Source organism: Sinocyclocheilus rhinocerous, unplaced genomic scaffold, assembly GCF_001515625.1.
Source record: "Sinocyclocheilus rhinocerous isolate Xijiao unplaced genomic scaffold, SAMN03320098_v1.1 scaffold113, whole genome shotgun sequence".
Classification (NCBI taxonomy): domain Eukaryota; kingdom Metazoa; phylum Chordata; class Actinopteri; order Cypriniformes; family Cyprinidae; genus Sinocyclocheilus; species Sinocyclocheilus rhinocerous.
In genome coordinates, this window is record NW_015646846.1 from 3,095,200 (window position 1) to 3,101,299 (window position 6,100).

Genomic DNA, 6,100 nt, shown 5'->3' on the forward strand with positions numbered 1-6,100 from the left:
CAAGCAGATCAATCGCCAAAACATATGTACTGCTGCTGCTCTGAAGAGCCATGTGAACCACATGTATTACAATCTGTGTGTGCCTGGGCTACCACGCCGACTGGCTTAACGCTAGTGGCCTATGGCTATGTGAGCTTATGACTATGTGAGCCTTGGCTACCACACCGACCGGCTTAACAATAGTGGCCTATGACTATGTGAGCCCTGGCTACCACGCCGACCAGCTTAACAATAATGGCCTATGACTATGTGTGCCTGGGCTACCACTCCGACTTGCTTAACTCTGATTAGACGCGCACTATATGTAATGTTAATTAACTAAATGGATATACGTTGCAATCCGATAGATAAGACCCCAGCATCCACCTGAGCAAATATCATAATTTAGTCATTTAATATCTGCTGTTACTTTCTACACTTCATCAGTTACAGTGCACAAACTCCTGGGTGGACTGACTTGAATGAACAAATAAAGCAGAATATAAACGTTCTTTCTCCGTTTTGTGAATTACACAACACACGATAGCACACAAGCACATTTCTCTGAACTACACTACCCATAATACATTTCACTCTGAACTGGAACAACCATAGCGATAACTCTTAATTCCCTTCTACTGCAACACTATCGTTGATATGACTGTGATAAGCAAGTGCTTCTGACGCTGTGTGCAGCTGAAATCAACCACGCACTCATCACAATGAAAACATCGACCTTAGAAATAATGAACGTGAACATTGGGATAATCGCCGATGTATATGGAGAACACCAGTTGAAATGCATACACAAGAATTCTTATTTAATTTAACCTGTTTTCATGTTCGTTACTATTAATGTGTCCTCAGAGTGATTACAAGCTCTAAACTGCCTTTTGCTCCAGCTGTATAAAAACATGCTAAATGCTGCTGCTAATATGCTTAAAATTTCACTGCTGCATACAATGCAAACTGCTAACATGACACTTAGTTTAAAATTGTTTACGGCTGCTCATTGTGTATTCAGTTAGGCAGACCACGCAAATATACACAGCGATATGGATTAAAAAAGCATTCACTTATCTTAGATGTTGATTTAGGCTGCTCTGAAGTGCGCTATCTAGAGTTTCATGCCAGAACTCTGTATTTATGGAATAGCGAACTCGACTGGACATTCTTCTTGGACATGGTTGAAAAAGCTTCACAGACATTTATTCTCAGATACATTCCCCAGCATTATCCTTCTCACTGAAATTACAGTTTAGAATATTCCAAGACATGCAGCGCTCAGCAGTACAGTGACATGACATCCAAGTCTGCGATAGCATGAGAACATCCCTTACGAAAAAGAAGTTTATTCAAGTGTGCTATTAGTATACTTCTTTTAAACTAAAAATAGGAAAGTATACTTTTAGTCTACTTTTTATGTACTTCTCAGAAATGGGCTTTATGTACTTCTCAGAAATATACTTAAAATGACATTTAAGTATACTTGACTTACACTTAGAAAAAGTCTAAATATATTTCAGCTATAAACTACTAGTACACTGATATTTGTATACTTACTACATAAAGTATAGTTAAAAATATACTTGAACTTTACTTAAGTATACTTACTAAAATAAACTTGAAGTATACTACTTTTTGGTAAGGGATGGATAGAACTGTTTCAAATTGCAACCTGAATAGTTCCAGTCTCAGCATGGTTCCCCACAAAACCAACTCCAATGTCAGGCATCCCTGACCTCCTAGTAATTGCAATTGAAACCACTACCAAAAAGCAAGTGTGTAGTGCATATCACAAAATGTGAATTTTACGAAATCGAAAATATAAACCATTTATTTCAGTACTCCAAGATTTTTCAAAAACAATTCAATGAATACATTAAATGAACAATAACAAATTGGCCTACAAGAGGCTAATGTTCATATCCACTGTACTGGCTTATATTTACATACTACCACACCAATGGGCTGACTCAGATTTATAGCTGACTGCTTCAAGGACCGTTTTTCCCCCCTCTTTCTTTTTTCAGAACAGATGTCAGATAACAATGTGTTGTGGCTGAGCCGTAGTATCATCCTCGCCACAATCTTGCTACAACAGCAAGAATTTCCACTGACGGGCTGTCAGCTTGTGATAAACGCTCACCTGAAATCAACACTGCCTCGTTATCACTCCTATAAAAGCAGCAACACGTCTTGTACTCCCTACTGGATACCGATATCCCTCGTGCACGTACAGAGTGTTCTCGAAATCCGCTTTTGGCCTTTTGGATTTACCGCGCTTCTGACATTCCACACCAGTCATATCGCGCATGCACATTTGCTGCTAAGCTTCGGTCGCTCGTTTATGATAACCGGAGGAAAATGATGAGGAAATCTTTGCTTGTCTTAAAGATTTTAGTGTATACAGGCTACTGTAGCCTATGATGCAGCATTGACGGTTTTTTGTTGGCCAACCCGGAAGTTAACATGACCCTGTTCCCTCTAGAAAAAAAATTATAAATTCCATTGGCTTTTAATTTATATTTTGATTATTGCAGAAAATAAGCTCTAATGTATGATTCTTACACATTTCATCATGATAATCTACACAAATGAACACACTTTTATTAAATTTGAAGCCTAAATACAATAGCAAGAAGTAACATTTTCCAAGACAAGTAAAAGCTTTAAAATATTTTTTTTTTTTTTGTTTGTTTCCTATTTTGTAGAATAAAACATTACAATATTTTGAGCTTGTCTTAACCACAGACCAAAAAACCATTTACTTAGGCAAAATATAAACCATTTATTTCAGTACTCCAAGATTTTTCAAAAACAATTCAATGAATACATTAAATGAACAATAACAAATTGGCCTACAAGAGGCTAATGTTCATATCCACTGTACTGGCTTATATTTACATACTACCACACCAATGGGCTGACTCAGATTTATAGCTGACTGCTTCAAGGACCGTTTTTCCCCCCTCTTTCTTTTTTCAGAACAGATGTCAGATAACAATGTGTTGTGGCTGAGCCGTAGTATCATCCTCGCCACAATCTTGCTACAACAGCAAGAATTTCCACTGACGGGCTGTCAGCTTGTGATAAACGCTCACCTGAAATCAACACTGCCTCGTTATCACTCCTATAAAAGCAGCAACACGTCTTGTACTCCCTACTGGATACCGATATCCCTCGTGCACGTACAGAGTGTTCTCGAAATCCGCTTTTGGCCTTTTGGATTTACCGCGCTTCTGACATTCCACACCAGTCATATCGCGCATGCACATTTGCTGCTAAGCTTCGGTCGCTCGTTTATGATAACCGGAGGAAAATGATGAGGAAATCTTTGCTTGTCTTAAAGATTTTAGTGTATACAGGCTACTGTAGCCTATGATGCAGCGTTGACGGTTTTTTGTTGGCCAACCCGGAAGTTAACATGACCCTGTTCCCTCTAGAAAAAAAATTATAAATTCCATTGGCTTTTAATTTATATTTTGATTATTGCAGAAAATAAGCTCTAGTGTATGATTCTTACACATTTCATCATGATAATCCACACAAATGAACACACTTTTATTAAATTTGAAGCCTAAATACAATAGCAAGAAGTAACATTTTCCAAGACAAGTAAAAGCTTTAAAATATATATATATATATTTTTGTTTCCTATGTTGTAGAATAAAACATTACAATATTTTGAGCTTGTCTTAACCACAGACCAAAAAACCATTTACTTAGGCACAATGGATGGGAAGTGCTAAAACTCGCTTCTGGGTTTTGGCCTACAAAAATATGTCATCCCTGCACAACACTGTTGGTATCAAGGCAAAGTTTAAAGTCATAAGATTATATATCTGTGTTTTATTGGGGCCAGATAATGTGACCACTGTGAGAGCTGCTAAACTGTGTGGGCATGTAAAGTGCGGTCAGCTCCTGTGCATGTGAAATGGCACCCTCTGGGGCTGCATTCCCAGCACATAAGTCATAATATCAATATATTGTTATTTGTGCATAGTTGAATTATAAATAGCACGTCCCATTAACATGAGAATTTAACATAGACTCTCATATCTGAAGGAACATTACCAGACAAAATATAATGAACTACTGAGATGAGTGCTGTTATTGTGGTGCCTTCCAACATCACTTATCTTAATTCTTATTTTACACATCCTGATGTAAGGTCATTACATAGACATGGTGTTAAATAGTGTAGCTAATGACTAGATCAAATAGAGCAAAAAAGCAAAAATGAGATCCTGTTTTCTGGCAAAGGTGATGTTACATCTTGTCCCTGGCAATGGCAAATGAACAGTCATCACAAAAGCAACTTGAATGTCACTCTAACTATTTAGAGAATAAGTATGACCATGAACCATGGACAGGACCTCTGTCCCTTTGCAACTGTAAACCTCACCCAAGTAACAGATTTAATGTGACAGCTAATAAGACTGCAGTGCTTGAGAGGTTTCAATTTGGCCCACTACTGTTTTATTGCTGAACAAAAGGGGGAGACTGCAATAAATTGTGGGACGTCGAACACGGTTGTGTTGACAGAGCAAGGTGAGTTGCTTCTCCTTCTTTCTTCTTTTACTTCAATTTTTTTCGAGACGAGAACAATGAAATATACTATATTACACATGAATCATTATTAATAAATAACATAAATAATATAATAGCAATCTCAGTTTTCAGGTTTGACTTGTATATTGGAAGATACCCAACCACAGATCTGATTCTAAGTAGCCTATTGATGCATATTAAATAGATAAAATATTCTACTGATGGTACTGATGTTGTGATGCTCAGATTGCACTAAAGTGTTTCAGATGCTATCAAACAATGTTAAAGTGCTTTCTTACATGTAATTGCCAAAGTCTGAATAAAATCGTTTTATAAGAACTTAATGTAGCAAAGGATCTGTAGTGCTCTATTAAAACACACTGATGTTCTAACCGTAGCATCCTGCTTTTATGTTGAGTGTGTTATCAATGAAAGTGCTTTACTTTTTCACGTAAACAGTTATTTAGCAGTTCTCCTCATATTCTATTATTATAATAATTAAATATGATTTGCTCTCCTAAGCTAAAGCGTAATTGCTCTGGTAGCACAACTATAATAAATGTATGAGGTATGTGACCTATCAAAAGCAGGGGTAAAATGCTTGTAAAATGATTGGTAAGGATCATGTACCTTATCATAGCATTAAAAAGATTGTATGTCAGTCTTGTGTTACTTTACGTGCAAAATGTATAATATCACCTCCTAATACGTATATCTTTATTGGTTCAGTTACTGGTGTAGTTTTTGGTTATTGACTAGACAGTAGGCATCAAAACAGTAAAATGGTATTCTATATACATGTATGTATATAGCATATGGTTATAAAACATTTCTACAGAGGGCATATTCCTTGAATCTCGTGAAGGGTGCATTCATGGCAAACCGGGTGATGTTCACAAGGTAGTATGGGACATGTGGCTGGCAAATAGCGTTTCATATTCCTTATTTAAACATATCAGCCCTTTATCGGGGATAAGACCTTATAATAATAATGCTCTCAGTGACAATAACAGAAGTCTGACTGTAGAACAAGAAAAATAAATGCACCTCGTAGAGTTAATCATATCTGTTTGCTATGGTGATGGGACACTTTATAATCATTTGTCATTTGTCATCATTTAAATTATCACGAATCATAATTTTTCCAAATGTTTCTAACATACTGCAAACTGGAACAGTGCTATTGGTCCTCACTTCTGTCCAAATATTGTATGACGTCCCATGAAATGATATCAGAAATGATGTCAGTTTAGGATTATTTTAAGGTTGTATTGTGTTATGTGTCCTACTTTAACTTGTTTTCACCCTATAAATTGTTATAATAACAATAGTAATGATTGCATATGCCATGTACTGATTTTTGCCCTCTCTTCTCGCATTATGAAGATGCTGAAGCCAGCAGAAGGAACAGGCGGTAAGTTAAAATCATGACAATCATGGCATGCCAAATGACAAAATTCGTAAAACCATCTAAATCATGTATTTTAGTTCTGCTTTGTTCCATCACCCTCACCTTATTGTTAACCAAGCAGTTTAGTACTGTAGATGTGAAGATCAGGAAGCACTC